This window comes from Mauremys reevesii, linkage group 1 (assembly GCF_016161935.1).
Source record: "Mauremys reevesii isolate NIE-2019 linkage group 1, ASM1616193v1, whole genome shotgun sequence".
Lineage (NCBI taxonomy): Eukaryota > Metazoa > Chordata > Testudines > Geoemydidae > Mauremys > Mauremys reevesii.
This window is the reverse complement of record NC_052623.1, coordinates 23601747-23619049: the sequence shown is the minus strand read 5'-3', so window position 1 is coordinate 23619049 and position 17303 is coordinate 23601747.

The window sequence follows — 17303 nt, the reverse complement described above, 5'->3', positions numbered from 1 at the left end:
GGTTCGGTCCGACCTGATCCATATGTGCCTCTCCGTTTGTTTTTAAGAGGCATGGGTGTGTTTTGTATATAATATTTCTGTGTTGTGCGGCATCCCGAGTTTGGCATTGGCAGGTTTTACAAATAAAATTATTTCCTCTCTCACGGACCAAGTCTATCTCTTTGGCATCTGTCACTGTTACTGCTGGATCAAATATAGGAGGTTTCCTCAAAATCAATGCTTGATGCTCCAGTCTCTCAGGAAAAGCTGAGCATGTGCGTGTTGGGAGAAAACATGCCAATCAGTTATATGGCAACTAGGAAAAAGCTGGGTGTGTTTTCAATAGTTCAAGGTCTTCTACTTTTGCCTTTGGCTTCTTCATCATTTGTGTGCAGTAAACACCATGTTATGGTTGCTGTTTTGTATATAACACTTGTCTTTCTCAGGAGATGCCAGTTTATTTCCTATCTTAGCAGGCAGCTTTGCTATTTATTTTTTGAATAATAGAACAGTGAAACTCTGATCTCTATGGGGATCTCTTGGCACTATGATAATAGAACAAATATTTTAAAATACAGGCTACATCACTGCACTGTCCCTATGCTATGCACTGCCAGCTGTCTATTGGAGGAATTACGTCCAAAGGATAAGAAGTTAGTTAAACTTCCAGAGTATTTGGGGAAGATTTTTAATGGAGATTTTGATAGTCCAGGGGAGTTCAACACCTAGTTCCCTTTGGTGCTTTTGAACATCTCACATGTAATCCTTTCCTGCTCTGCTGAGGCTTCTGTTAGCAAATGGTTTGATTTCCCACCCCACCTGCACAGTGTAGATTTCCAGCCCTTATCTGATTGAATGCAAAAAGTTACAGTTTCTTCAGGCATTTTAATATTTGCTTTTAAGGTCCCACTTATGCAAACCCTCCATGTATTTAGGGCCAGATTCAAAGCCCACTGAAATCAATGGAAAGGCTCCCATTGGCTTTAGTGGACTTTAAACCAGGCCCTTAATTCCCATGGAAGACAATGAGAGTTCCATGTGCAGAGGTCTTGTAGGTTCAATCCTCCAACTTTTTCTTTAATCTGTTTTTGGAATATACATTCAAAAGGTGCACAGAGATTTAGCTAGATTTAAATTTAGCACCTATTAAAATACTACAAAAACTTACACATTGATTTGGAACTGCATGCCTTTAAGTATATACAGATTTTCCACCATTTTCTCAACTCATTTTCAGCATTTAAAAAGGATATGTAAAACTGTATAATAGTCTGACACGTTGGCCACAGAACAGCTTTATGGCTAGGTGCTAGAATATCCTATCACACTTTTTTCTTCAAGAAATAAAACAGAAAGCCACTTTATTCCCTCTCTGTTAATAACTATGTAATTATTCATGTTCTAAGGCCTGGAACAGAAAATTTGATACCAGTCAACATCCGATCATTAAGTATAGGACTGTGCTTGCTGTTTCAGTTGGATCTGTCTCAGCAGATTATATTTGAGACTATTACTGTATACATTCAAATGGGAATAGATTATTCTATTACTCTTTAAATGCAGGTCTCCTAATATTGAGTTCTGGAGCCATAGGACAAAGTGTATGTGATTGTTGCTCCCCTAATGTACTGTACAGTCCCCTGCGGTGAAAATATAAAGAAACAAGTTGTCTAATGTCATGGCAGAAAAACGTATTTCTTCGTTATTATTAATTTCTAAAGTGCCAGAATGTAGGCAGGGCACTTTATAGACATAGCTCCAGATTCTAGAACCCACTTAGGCTCCTATACCCTGTTCTGAAGTCATAAAGAAGCCTTAAACTATCTCCCTCACAGCTCCTGGTGTAAATGGCATGGGGGAATGGTCATAGCATAAAGGGCTGTAGCTGGGCTGGGCTGCAGAACAGTTTATAGGGAAGCTGCTGTAAATTTGAGCATACAGAATCCACATGGCTTAAAGCCACTCCCTGCCCCCCTCATCCTGGGTTTTACCTTCTGTGCTGTACATCTGGAGAGGTGGAACACAGAATCTGGGCCCTACAATATAAGACACCATGGGATGGAAATTTTAGAGCAGCTTAGAGAAGGAGGAGTGCACTTCTTGTTGACTTTCAATGAGATTTGTGCTCCAAGGTCACTTAAGTGCTTTAGAAAATCCTACCATAGGTTCTCACCCTAAAGGTCTGACAATCTAAGGCTTCAATGATATAGCTGATCCTCAGAGGTGGAACCGTGGCGAGGGCCAATACCGTCAATAGAACTCCACAAAACTAGAAGTGTTCACCTGTAATGAATCAGATTGCATGACTGGGGACTAAATAGGACAATGTATGTTACAGACAATGGAGGGAGCAAAGGATGAAATATAAAAGTTAAGTAATTGGAATTGGTTAAGCTAGGCATGTTACTTTTTTCAGCTATTTTGAATAATGTTAAAGCACTGAAACTTTGATTTGATGTTATATCATTTATGGGCAGGGGAGCTTTCACTAAAATGGGGGGAAGGGATATGTGTACAGGATGCAAGTTTGGTTCATCATTCTCTACAAATGAGATGGAACCAACTGATGTATTTTGCAGTATTTTTGCTACTGTGAAACGCTGGCCAAATGTTAGACATTAGACTGTTGGTACTCTAACACACTGGTCAAAGATGTTTTTGTCCCCTGCTAGTGAATGAACCATGTAAAGTGACAGAGAGTCCTGTGGCACCTCTAAGACTAACAGATGTATTTGTTAGTCTTAAAGGTGCCACAGGACTCTCTGTTGCTTTTTGCAGATCCAGACTAACATGGCTACCTCTCTGATACTTGACACCATGTAAAGTGGTTTGCTACTGTGTCCAAGCTAACAGGCCTGGTAATCTAGTTTCAGCAGTAAAACCCCTTGAGCTGAGTGTTATAGTATTTTTAAACTAGAAATGGGCTAACGCAGGGCCATTTGCCACACAAAGAAATCATTTGGGGGGCCCTAAAAAAGGAACCTTTGGTCCATCTCTCGTTCAAATTTAGCAAGTACTATGAAAAGGACAGCACAAATCAGACTTATTAGACCATTTTATATTAGAGCAGACTGAGGTGAAGTGTCAACTTTAATTTGCTTCCACTTTTCATGTCTTTACTGTATATACCAAGCATTCATTTGCTCACCCAGAAAACTATTATAACTTTGCTTTGTTTAAACAAGTTTAATTTCCTTGATCTTCCTCAATTAACTCAAATTAAGAAGAACCTCTGTTTGCATACAGCAACCCAGTTTTCCAGAAATAAAACATACTTGGTTAAAACTCAGAGGCATACTGAGATATACATCTTTATGCTCAGCAGAGAGCTCGTATCTGAAGAAGACACAGAGAGCAAGAGGGTTTTAATAAAGCTGCTTTATGGATAAGTCAATGGTTTCATGTTGCTGGGTTTGTGCAACTATTTTCTTTATTTGAAATCTAGGTCCCCTAAGTTTCAACTTTTGTTTCAAATTTAAACAAAGCCAAAGTTTCAAAGTAAAGCTGAAACAGAATTTCATATGATTCTCATGCAAAAACATAAACTGGCCAGCTTCTATCTGCTTATTACTAGCGTATCGGAGCACCTTGCATTAGTTAATGATCCTACCCTTGTGTCATCGTGAGATAGGGAAGCAGCATTCTCCTTTTACAGGTATAGAGGCTCCAGTTCAGGGATGCATTTAAGTGCATGATTAAATCCGCCACTGTTCAGAAGAGCACTGAACAGGGATGCACCTCTGAATCGGGGGCCAGAAGGACTGGGGTAATACAGGAAATATGTGGCAGAGTCAGGAGCGGCGACAGAGTTTCTGGCGCCCTAGGCAGAATTCGGGGGGCGGCATTTTGTGCGCTCCCCATGGGGTGCACGGGAGCTTCTGGTTCCGCTCCCATCGTGCCGCCGAAGAAGGACCCTCCACCGAAATGCCGCAGGCAACAGCGGCGGTCATTGAGCTGCTCAGTTGCCTGCCGCTGTTTTCCATGGCACATCGGCAGAAGGTCCTTCTTCGGCGGCGCAACGGGAGCGGAACCCTGGCGCCCTAGGCGACCGCCTAGGGTCGCCTAATGGAAGCGACGGCCCTGGGAAGAGTCAAAAACCTGAACTCAAATCTCTTGCATAAAAGTTCAGTCCCTTAATGACAAGGCCTTCTTTTCTTTACTCAAAACTGGGTCTAGGTTTCTTTTTGTTCAGGCACATCTCAGCTTGGTCGATGACCCTGCTTTTTCTTTCAACATTGTAACTGAGCGTGAAACTCCCAACTGACTTTCTGTGTTGTTTTGGATTTTGTTACTAGCATTTCACACAGCTCTAGACTCAAAAAACATAATAATTTTAGCATCATGAAGAGACAGTCCTGAAAGAATGAGCTGCTTAGTGCAGACTAGAAAGTGCACTTCAGTGCAAAGAGACTCTACCGGTGTGGACCTGTCGCTCTGTATCAGTGCTTAATTTGTAATGAAAGAGATGCTGGGGCTTAAGCAATTTAGATACTGGGACTGAAGCATTTTTTTTTCCTTTCATAACTGATGCGGCAAGTCCAGAGGTGCCGGGACTGTGACCTGCCAAGTCTCAAGGTGCCAGGGTTCAGACCTGGCAATCCCTGCCACAAATTAACCACTGCTGTGTATCCTGCTCAAATTTCTGCACTACACATACACTCCTGGCTCACAAACTATTCTCTCCAAGTTCGTGCCCCCAATCCTTCAAAATCATTCCTGCAGGGAGTTCTGCTGAGTTCAAAACTGGTATTTAGTTGCATAAAGGGGAGAAGGAAACAGAGAGTGAACAGGGATGGTCTAGACAGTAATTGGGCCTGCCATGAGGGCAGGGGACTGGACTTGATGACCTCCCGAGGGCCCTTCCAGTCCTAGAGTCTATGAATCTATGAATGTCGGGCCAACTGGGCTTTTGTCTGTTTATAGCTTTGGACTCAGGCATTCATTTAGGACATAACCAATGACTCCTACCAAATTGAAAAATAAACTGAGATAAGCACTTGAATCAGGATAAGGAATAAAGGCTGCCACCTACTCAGGTGTATATCTTTGTCTTCCACACATGTGAAAGTTCCCCAACATTTCCTTCCACCCATGGCTGCTGCAGGATTTGATCCTAAAGCCAAAGTTCTGCAAATATGTGCTTAATTCTGTGTAGATGAGCAGTCCCATTGACTTAAACAAGCCCACCCATGTATATAAACGTGAACATGCGTGTGTGCATTTGAAGGCAGAAACATGGAATGAGGATTTTTTCCCTTTTCTATCAAGAAACAAATGCTTTCTGAACACTTTGCAAAGATAGGAATCCATCCTAGTACAGAAGGCTGAGAGGAAGCATTTGCATGGTATTTGGAATATGCAGAGATGTTATTATCAAATTAATATGAAGATAAGAGCATTTTGCCTTAGGAGTAATTTGACATTGTGTCAGATTAGCATTAATTTCACTAATAGGTTGTGAAAAGGCCAGATTTAATTACATAGGTGCATCAAGTAATTTTTTGAAACTTCCAGTACAATACAAGACAACACATTAGCATGTAAAATTGCAATTGCAATTAGGTAATGCAGTAAACAGTGCGTTCTGGAGAAACATTAGATCTGCAGTAGATTTTCTGTACTTTCCTTCAGTTACTTTCAATTCTTCTCCCTCAGGAACAGTAAATGGCTTTTGCTTGCTACTGTAGTACAGCCAATTAAATTAATTTGTTGGAAATAACCGCTGGCTATCCTTTATGCATTACTGGATAAGACTTCTTAATGTTCTGTGTTCTTATACTATTCTACACAGTGGCTCCCATTTTTTTTTAAGCAGCTGTATCTGTTTACCTGACATACCGCCATACTGGCTGTAGCCTACTTTGCTTTTACATTTATGGTTATGCCTTGGTTGTCAGGGTTTCAAAGGAGTGAAAAACTAGACAGAATAAGGTCAATATTTTATTTACAAAAGAATATTTAGGATTCAGTTCTGCACACACTTATATGCATGTTTAACTTTTAAGCATGTGAGGGTGATATGAGTAATTGGGACTACTCACCTACTTAAAGTTAAGCACATGGATATGTCTTTGCAAGATGGGATCTTCACTGAGACTGCTCAGAGTGAATACAGTTAAGTGTATGCACAAGTCTGAGCAGGAACTGGGCATCTATATAATAAGATTCCAAGGATTGTCACTCTGTGTCAATCTGAAGTCTAAAATGTCTGTTTGGTTGGTGTGAAGCGATGGAAGCAGCTTCGAGCATGGCTGAGAGCTCCCTGTGTTCAAAATATCACCAGGTTGAATCATCACTGGGTTTTGCGGTCTGATACCATCCATTTTTTTTTAATTCTCAGCCATTTTGACTTTACAAATTACATCCATGTAGAAATACAACTACAGTAAGACATGTATCTATGCCATGCCGAATCCTAGACCATTGCGTTATCCGAGGTAACTCAACCAATCACCACCCTTACTCTACAGCTAACTATATGCAACTATTTCATTGGCCGTCTGATTGCAAAGATGGTGGATTATTTGGCCCAACAGCCATGCACAAAATACTTAGCTCTGAGCACACCCTGCCAGGGACAAACCAGCATACACAGTAACCCCAAACGTATAGTCCCTCACCACAGTGAACATCCCTCATTCACCAACTGTGCATGTCCACACAACATGACCCTCACACAAATCAACACAATCAGCACACTGAATAACCCCAAACATCAGCCTTAAGCAGTGGCTGTCAACCTTTTCCAAACTACTGTACCCCTTTCAGGAGTCTGATTTGTCTTGCATATCCCAAGTTTCACCTCAATTAAAAACTACTTGCTTACAAAATCAGACATAAAGATACAGACGTGTCACAGCACCCTGTTACTGACAAATTGCTGACTTTCTCATTTTTACCATATCATTATAAAATAAATCAATTGGAATATAAATATTGTGCTTACATTTCAGCATATAGTGTATTAGGCCTGGTCTACACTAGGGTGGGGGATTGAACTAAGGTACGCGACTTCAGCTACGTGAATAGCGTAGCTGAAGTCAAACTACCTTAGTTCGAACTTCTTACCTGTCCAGACGCCGCGGGATCGAAGTCCGCGGCTCCCCCGTCGACTCCGCCACCGCCATTCGCGGAGGTGGAGTTCCGGAGTCGACAGGAGCGCGTTCGGAGTTCGAACTATCGCGTCTAGATTAGATGCGATAGTTCGAACTCCGAGAAGTCGAACACTACGCGTCGACCCGGCAGGTAAGTATAGACCTATCCTTAGAGCAGTATAAACAAGTCATTGTATGAAATTTGAATTTGTACTGACTTCGCTAGTGCTTTTTATGTAGCCTGTTGTAAAACTAGGCAAATATCTAGATAAGTTGATGTACCCACTGGAAGACCTCTGCATATCCCCAGAGATATGTGTACCTCTGGTTGAGAACCACTGCTCTAAAGGCTAGAATGTCTGAGTCAATGTGAAACAATGGAAACAGCGACAAGTGTGGATGAGAGCTCTTTTTGCTTAGATATCACCACATTCACTGGGATTTATGATCTATTACTGCCCTGTTTTTAGATTCTCACCATTTTCAGCTTTTTTACACATTTGACTTTACAAAATTATACCTACGCAGCAGCGGCTTTCAGCTACTATTAGTTTGCTTCATGTTCATGAGGCAATAACTGTTTAGTGGGGTAAATAAAATCTGTAGCTGAATTTATATATATAAAAATTGTGTGTGTGAGAGAGGGAGAGAAAATAATGAACCCTGCAGTATACTCCATAGTAGACCAAAACACACAGTAATCTTTATTTCTTTCCAGTAATTTCTCACAACATGTCAGATGCTGTACAATCAGAACAGAATGCAGTGTCCCCCACTGAAGACTTTGCATTCTTAAAAAAATTGCAGAATACTACAATAGTCCTTGTAAGAGGAAAGTACAGTTTATTCTGTGGAAAACATGCTTAAAATTGAATAATTTAACAGTCCAGATTAAGGTTATTACCAATTAACATTGTTCTATAAATATATTGGCAATGTAAAATACAAAAAGTAAATAAATAAAGAAAATGAGAGAGAATATATATATTCACAGATAAAAGCATAAGAAACTGAAGTTAAGGTTGAGAACATGTCAGTGATTTAAGGGTACATTATGAGGATAATGTAAGTACTGCAAAACCCAGCTTTACAAACTCAGCAGATTCAAAACTAAGATTATACTTAAATGAAATTCAAATATATTAAGGTTTTGAAATGCACAAACACAAACAACCCTAACTCTGCCCTGCCGTGATGCCATGGAATAACTATACAACGATGAATGAAAAATAGTAATTGTAGTCCTAGATTACATTAACTATTTTTAAAAGACGTTAGATTTTTCTTTTATGTTCTTCTAAAGGGCAGAGTTAAGGCTGTTTGAATGCCCTAACTATGCATTTTCATAGCTTAAGGAAATTCACAGTTGCTAAGTTTAACCACAAGTTTGAATTTGCTGGGTTTGTAATGTTTACCCTGGGGGTAGATACAACTGCCCAGTCATGTTTTTATTCATACATTATTGATATGTACTCAACTTTAACTCTGCTTTAATGCAAATATTTCTAAAGCAGCACAAAGCACCCAGAGCACAGTTTCCCCCAGTTCTTGAACTCCGTGTTACCCTACTTATACACAGACCAGTTCTCTCTCCCACCTTCCCTAAAATTCCCACTGTAGACAAATGCATCCTTTCCTCCTGTGCCCCAAACTCCTATATTTCCACCCTGAATTTCCCCTGTGCCTGCTGAGTCAATCTGGAGCAGCAGGTAGTTTTTAAAAAGAAATTTGCACGGGCTGATAAATATAAATACAAAGAATTCCCCAAAACTGCCTTTTTTCAAAATGGGTGTCATCTCCTATTCTCAGTAGGAATGAAACCAAAAATGTCCTTAGCAAAGATGCCTTTTTCCCAAATGGCCACAGCTATTCTCTCATGGAGAACAATGGCAGGCAAAGCTGACTTCAGAGAAGGTGATGACCCCTGACAGTTTATGGGGGTCACCACTTTCCCTGTAGATTGCTTGCCTTCATTCTTAGTGGGAATAAGGGATTCATGGGACCCCTAAAATCCTCTTCTCACTGGTTATAATAAAATAAATATTTACGAAGTATAAATGTGTAGGCAGACTATAGCCCAGGGATTGAAAAGTCAACCTTTGTTCTGCAGTTAGGGGCATTTATATCCTTGTCTTGGTCACATTTTTTTAAAACCGTTAGACTACAGTTTTCTACTACCACCCTGAATGTTTTTGAGTTTCTAGGTCATTAAGTAATATAAATGTTACACTGTGGGCAAGGGATTTCTAGTGGCCAAATACTAATGGTAGAATATTCTAGTGTCCAAAGTGAGCAACTGTGAGAGAGCAAAGGGAGTGAGAGAGCTGCTTGCCGGAGACCTGAAGCCCAGAGCAGGCTTGCTAAATGAGCTAACTAGAGAGATCTGGTGTGGGGAGGGAACCGCAAACAGCTGATTTCTTAAAAGAGAGCTGAAGCAGTTGTTTGAAGAAGCTGACTCTGGAAAGTCTACAGGGGAATCAGCTTTAAGCAGGACAGATGCAAGCAGAACCTCAATGCAGGTCATCCCCTAAGAACTCGTAAAAAAATTGTTTGAAGAAGCTGACTCTGGAAAGTCTACAGGGGAATCAGCTTTAAGCAGGACAGATGCAAGCAGAACCTCAATGCAGGTCATCCCCTAAGAACTCGTAATAAAAGAGAATGACTCAGTGAAGGAACCCTTCGGCTTACTCAGGCTCTGAGTAAAGGGCCATGCCCTTTTGGGGGCTCTGAGTATTACTTTTAAGTTATTTTCTAAATAAACCCTTTAAGAGTGGTGATTGGACAAGCAAGTGTGTGGAGTCTTTGTAAAAGGACCTCAGGAGACTAATGGGCCACAAGAGGCTGTATGTGGGCAGCCCACTCTTAGACACTTGGTACCAACAGTGGGATCTGAACCTCCCCTCCTCCAAGAGGGGCCATGGAGGAAATTTTACAATTAATGATTCAGCAGCAACAGAATGAGAAGGAGTGAAACCATCAGTTCCAGGAGGCCTTATTAGCCACCCAGGGCTCATGCTGGAGGCCCAGCTTGCCAAACAGGACAGGCATCAGCAGTTACAGGCTGAAGTGGCCATGCTGTTTGTTTAAGGTCTGATGAGCACCCCTATGGTTTCATTTGGTGACCCCTAGTTTTTGTGTTATGAGAAGTTGTAAACAACACTACTTTCTCTACACCAATCATGATTTTGTCGACCTCAATCATATCTCCCCTTAGCCATCTCTTTTCCAAGCTGAAACTGCTAGCCAAATGGCAGAGCCCCTATGAGATCCTTTGGAAGATAGCCCCAGTCCATTATGACGTTTTCTGCTGACCAAAGCAGATCTACTATGCAAATGTGCTAAAACCCTGGAGGGCACAAGAAAACCTCTTCATCCAACCAGAAGAAGGAGATGAGGATTTAGGACCCCAGCTACTGGAATTGATTGAGGTAGGGATTAAGGGGGTCCCACTTGGTGATGGGCTGTCCCCTGGCCAGAGAAAGCAATTACAGATCCTGGGGCGGGTATACCAGGATGTATTTTACCCATTTCCAGACACACCAGATTCATATAAAAACTGGGACTCAGTCCAGTAAAAAGTCCTATCTGAAGGGGTTAAGTTCCCAATTAATATAAGAGGTCCAGGAGATGTTATAGCTTGGCATGATTGAGGAGTTGAGAAGTCCCTGGTGTAGTCTGGTATGCCTCATCCCTAACCTGGATGGGACCATTCCACTCCACATAGTCTTCTGCCAAATCAGTACGAACTCTGACTTTGACACCTACCCAATGCCCCAGTCTGCTCGATTGGCTCGGCCAGGACTGATAAATCCCTATGTTAGACTTAACAAAGGGCTATTGGTAGCTCCCTCTCCCCTGACTCCCATGTCAAGGAAACCTTCTCAACCTCCATAGGCCTTTTTCAAGTTTGTTAATATGACCTTTGGTTTGCATGGTGTTCCAGCCACTTTTCAAAGACTAATGGACCAGATATTGTGGCAGCATCAACCCTATGCAGCGGCCTACAGGGACAACATGGTAATTACAGTATTGCAGTATAGTTGTAGCTGTGTCAGTCTCTTTTTATCCTATGACTGCAGACATATTAATTGGTCACTCTCCTTTAAGTGGTATCTTAGTACAGTGGTTCTCAACCAGGGGTCCGGGGTCCCCTGGGGGGGCCACGAGCTGGTTTCAGGGGGTCCATCAAGCATAGCTGGCATTAGACTGACTAGGGCCAAGAGCAGAAAGCTGAAGCCCCACCATGCAGGACAGCAGCCCGGGACCCTGAGCACCAGTACCTGGGTCTGAAGCTGAAACCTGAGCAACTTAGCTTTACGGTGCCCCTTGTGGAGGGGACTCCAGGCAGTTGCCCTGCTTCCTACCCCATAATGCCGAGAAAAAAGAATTGTTGTGGTAGAGGTGGGCTGTGGGGTTTTTATAGCATGGTGGGGGTGGGGGCTCGGAAAGAAGAAGGTTGAGACTCTCTGCCTTAGTACATGTGGTAATTACTTATGCTAAACAATCTGTTCCATCTTGCAGTTAGCTGTGACCCTCAGAGTACCTTACCCAGACCTGCGGAAGAGCTCTGTGTGGCTCAAAAGCTTGTCTCTCTCATCAACAGAAGTTGGTCCAATAAAAGATATTACCTCTCCCACCTTGCCTGTCATAGTAATCTACAGTCAGGATGGGCCAACCCACCTCAGGAACTTAGCCAAAGTTCTTCAGGCCCTACGGCACACTAATGTAATGGCAAACGCAAAGAAATGCACAGGAGGGAAGTGGGCGACCCCTTATCTTGGGGATCTGCTGGGGAACAGTAAAGTTTACCCCTTGGTCAGAAAAGTGGAAGCTCTAGACAACATAGCCCTTCTGGAAAAAAAGCAAGTTTGGGCATTTTTTGGACTAGCAGGATATTATAGGTGATTTGTGCCCAGTAGTTCCTCACGGTTTTCATTTAAATTAATTAATTAATTAAATAAAAAGTCCCTTGCCAGGTCACCTTGTCTCCCCAATGTGACCAGGTATTCCAAGGAATTAAAAAGATGCTCTGTAACAAACCAGTACTTTTGTAGACCCAATTTTCCACAAGAATTATTTTGCACCCGGACGCCTCACGCTGGACCCTGGAAGCAGTATGGTTCCATATGTGCCACAGTTAGGAACTGCCTATTCTCTCTATGAGTAGGACACTCCTGGACTGCGAAACCTGTATTCGGACCTCAAGAAGCAGTATCAAGGCATACGCTGGGTGGACAAAGCCCGGAGCTGCTATTTGTTTGGGACTCCCTTTCTTCTTGTCACTCATCACACAGCGCTCCGATGGCGGAAGATGATGAAAGATGCAAATGCCCAGGTTACCGGTTGGTACCTTGCTTTACAGCCCTTTCCGATTTGTATAGAGTATTGTCCCGTCAGGAACTGCAAGCATGCAGACTTTCTGTCCAGGGCAGATGAAGATGGCAAGCTACACAGAGAGTGCCCTGGCTGGTCTACTCAGAGGGAGTGGGTAATGTGAGAGAGCAAAGGGCAGGAGACTTGAAGCCTGGAGCAGACTTGCTAAATCAGCTAAACAGAGACACCTGGCATGGGGAGGGAACCACAAACAGCCAGTGCTTAATTTGTGATGAAAGAGGTGCCAGGTCTCAAGCATATTTTTTACTTTCATAACTGATGCGGCAAGCCCAGATATGCCGGGGCTATGAACTGCTAAGCCTAGAGGTGCCGTGGCTTAGCCCTGGCACAAATTAAGCACTGTAAGCAGCTGATTTCTTATAAGAGAGCTGAAGCAGTTGTTTGATGAAGCTGACTCTGGGACGTCTACAATGGAGTTACCTTGGAGCAGGACAGTTGCAAGCAGATCCCCCAGGCGGATCACCCCTTAAGAACTCATAAAAAAGGAAATGACTCAATGAAGGAACACTTCTATTTACTCAGGCTCTGAGGTAAGAGCCATGCCTTGGAACAGCATTTTGGGACTCATAGTATTACTTTTAAGTTATTGTCTGAATAAACCCCAGGCCCCTATAAGGGTGGTGATTGGACAAGCAAGTGTGTGGATTCTCTGTAAAAGGGCCTGGAACAGGGAGAATAAAGGGCAGATCAGAGGCACCCTGGCCACAAGAGGGCACATGGGGGCAGCCCACTTTTCCACAGCAACCTTATAAACCTCCTTTTCCCCTACTCCCCTAGTGCTCCACACATCACTCCTGCTCCCCAAAAAAAGGAGAGAGAAAAAGATTCAGTTCAGATTCAGCCTGGAATGCCACCGCATTTCACCAGACACACAGATGAATAGATCTGAAATGAAGTACTATTTTTCCTGAGAAAATGAAGAAAATCCAATGACTGGAAATTTGGCATTACTGTCTGTGCATTGCAAAGCAATAGTTAGTTGGGTATGGAATCCACCAAAAGGAAGATTTGAAAATGATGAAATGCATTCAGACAAAAAACTAGAAAGGTGAAAAGAGGCAGGCTCCAGACTTGTGGTACCCTGATAGCAAGTGTAATAGCAAAAATGATTGTTTTGTTTCCTCAGATAGGGAGGAAGGACAGAGGATGCTGTTGTTGATTGTCTTACACAACATATATTTTTCATTCCACTCTGCAGGGATGGTTCAGTTTGCATTGTGGGTGTTCTAACCTGAAAAGTGCAAACAATTCAGCAACAGTTCAAAACAAGAATCTTGGGAAACTAACAAGACTGAGACCTGGCTAGGATCAAGTCTTATCGCTTTAATATCTGATTCATCCTCTTTTGAGGTGATTGTATGCTGCACTTGCTTAGAGACTGACTCAGTGGGTTTATTTCTCCATCTCCAGTGACAGTAATATGGTCCTGTGATTCTAAATGTAGTTGATGTTAACTCATTGGCTCAGCATGAAGACTGTTAGACAAAGGATATCAATAGCTATTAAAACCTCTCATTCCAAGAGTAGCCAGTAGCTGCAGCATTTACAATAGTGCAAGGCAAACCTTGAATTGCACTGTGATAATTTCATAAGTGTTTAAACAATTAAACACTTCAATCACTTGTATTCTCAATTGTTTGTAAAATACATTACGAAGTTACTGTGGAAACAATTAAGAGATAGGGCTTCTGCTTGTCTGAGATCCTGGTATTATACTTTTTATCTCAGCTAATTATGTGGCCTCTATTACCATAATATCTGAGCACCTCACAATCTTTACTGTAGTTATATTGCATTACCCTCGTGAAGTAGGAAAGTTCTATTATTCCCATCATGAGAGAAGCAATGGGGCCAGAGCAGCCATAGAGCCACAGGCCTGTGAGGCACATGGACATCCCAGGATATCCCTTAGGGCTAGAGGGTGGATCCCATGGCCTATTTCATGGCCAGACCTTCCTCTCATCCAGGTAAGATGATAAGGAAGGAGCTCTGTGTTCTGTCCATCCAGCATGAGTTGGCCCCATATTCCACACCCAGGATGCGCCACTGAGTGGCGGAAGTATCATACAGTTGGATTTCCTTAGCTTGCAAATCTGGCTATGTCATCCCTCTTAGCTTCCATTTTAACTGAAATGAGGATATGGTGTCTGACGTTGGCTGGTTTGCTGGCAATGCCGAGATGCTTGCCCTTTTTAAATTGTCATCTACCTGTAACATGAGTAACTTTTATTTGTGGTTCCTAAAAAACACTGTAACCCCCACTTGTAGTTTGGCAGCTTCTGGAACTCTGGGCTGAGTCTCTAGAGTATCCTAGCCTATGGAATATAGCAATAATGGCTACAAGAACTCTCTGACATCATTTCCCAGCATGCATGGAGTCAGGGGTAGGGACAGAATGGATTAGAATATCCTGCTGGGGCTAGTAGGAAGGCCAGTGATGAGCCAGGACTGCTCAGCCTGACTCAGAAACAGAGAAATTAGTTTTAGTGTCAGTTCTGAGCTTTGAGTTTTGGAACTGAGAGAGAAGCAGAACAGATCAGAGAGTCTCTGATTAATTCCCACTCCCTACAAAGTAGGGTGACCAGACAGCAAATGTGAAAAATCAGGACGGGGTGGGGGGTAATAGGACCCTATCTAAGAAAAAGACCCAAAAATTGGGACTGACACTATAAAATCGGGACATCTAGTCACCCTACTACAAAGGGAGTAGGGTCTAATGCATGGGTCGGGCAGTTCAAGGCCTGTGGAAACAAGCATCCAGAGTGGCAGATATGTTATGCTGTCATTTTGGCGTGTGTCATTCCATTGCTGGGGTTTGTATTGATGTACTCCACTGTTTCTTGTGTAGTGGGTTTTACTTCTTGCTGGCAGTGGTAGCATTATTCATTTTCCCAAGGGACACACACCTTGTGTTTTGGCTCAGTGAGGAGTCACCTTGGGTGGAGGCACCAGGCATCACAAAAATTGACCCAGGACCCAACCCAGGCATGGAGAGGGGAGAAGCCACTCCAAGTATCAAGCACCATGGTGGAGGTTTGAGCTGGCCCTCAGGAGAGAGACTACCCCCAATAGGGTGACTGGACAACAAAATGGCAGATGAAATTCAATGCTGAAAAATGCAAAGTAATGCACATTGGAAAACATAATCCCAACTATACATATAAAATGATGGAGTCTAAATTAGCTGTTACCACTCAAGAAAGAGATCTTGGAGTCATGGTGGATAGTTCTCTGAAAACATTCACTTAATGTGCAGCAGCAGTTAAAAAGCAAACAGTATGTTGGGAATCATTAAGAAAGAGATAGATAAGAAGACAGAAAATAACATATTGCCTCTACATAAATCTATGGTATGTCTACATCTTGAATGCTGTGTGCAGATGTGGTCACTCTATCTCAAAAAAATATATGTTGGAATTGGAAAAGGTTCAGAAAAGGGCAACAAAAATGATTAAGGGTATGGAACAGCTTCCGTATGAGGAGAGATTAATAACTGGGACTTTTCAGCTTGGAAAAGAGACAACTAAGGTGGGATATGATTGAGGTCTATAAAATCATGACTAGTGTGGAGAAAGTAAATAAGGAAGTGTTACTCACGCCTCATAACACAAGAAATGAAATTAATAGGCAGCAGGTTTAAAACAAAATGAAGTATTTCTCCCCACAGCGTCCAGTCAACCTGTGGAACTTTTTGCCAGAGGATGTTGTGAAGGCCAAGACTATAATAGGGTTCAAGAAAGAACTACCTAAATTCATGGAGTATAGGTCTATCAATGGCTGTTAGCCAGGATGAGCAGGGATGGTGTCCCCAATCTCTGTTTGCCAGAATCTGGAATGGGCAACAAGGGATGGATCACCTGGTGATTACCTGTTCTGTTCATTCTTTCTGGGGCACCTGGCATTGGCCACTGTCAGAAGACAGGATACTGATCTAGCTGGATCTTTGGTCTAATGCAGTACGACCGTTCTTATGTTCTCATGTACCCCACTTCTGCTGTAATATGCTTACTAGAATATAGTGGACGATAGAAATTCCAGTTCACAAAGGATTTCAAAATTTGTTTTTAATTCAATTTGGAGTGAAATCCCCAAAAAACTTCTAAATTTTTCATAAATGAAAATTCTGGAAAAAAAGTCATTTTGATTCAATTTAAATGTTTCCTTTTGATTTTGACTTTATTTTATGTCATGATAGTATGATGCAAAATTTAAAAAAAAATAGAATTGAAGACTAATTTCAACATGAAAAATCAAAATGTTTCATTCTGAAAATGAACTTTTTTCTGCTTTTTCTCCTAAATTACATTTCCATTAAATTGAGATCAAGTGTTTATATTTTGACAGAGCAGCATTTTCCAATGGAAAACTATTCCATTATCATTTTTCTGACCAGCTCTACTGCTTATAACTATTAAGCATATATCTCTAAACATGAATATGTGTCAACCACTTATTAAATAGTGTATGGCTTCTTTAGTTTTAATTAACCTGGTATTTCTAATACCAACCAGTATTTGTGTGCGGCATATTTGTATTGTAAAATTAATACAGAGCAAATAGTGGTTGCCATTTAAGCTCTCTTTCCTTTTAACTCATAATTCATAACAAAGCTTAAAGAGAAGGATAAGTGGTTACCTGATTACAGTCTATATGTAACTACATGGGGAACAAATATTGAATAATGGGGTCTTCTATCTAGCAGAGAAAGGTATAACATGATCCAGTGGATGAAAGTTGAAGCTAGACAAATTCAGACAGGAAATAAGGTGTGCATTTTTAACAGTGAAAGTGATTAACCATTGAAACAATTTACCCAGGTCATGGATTCTCAATCAG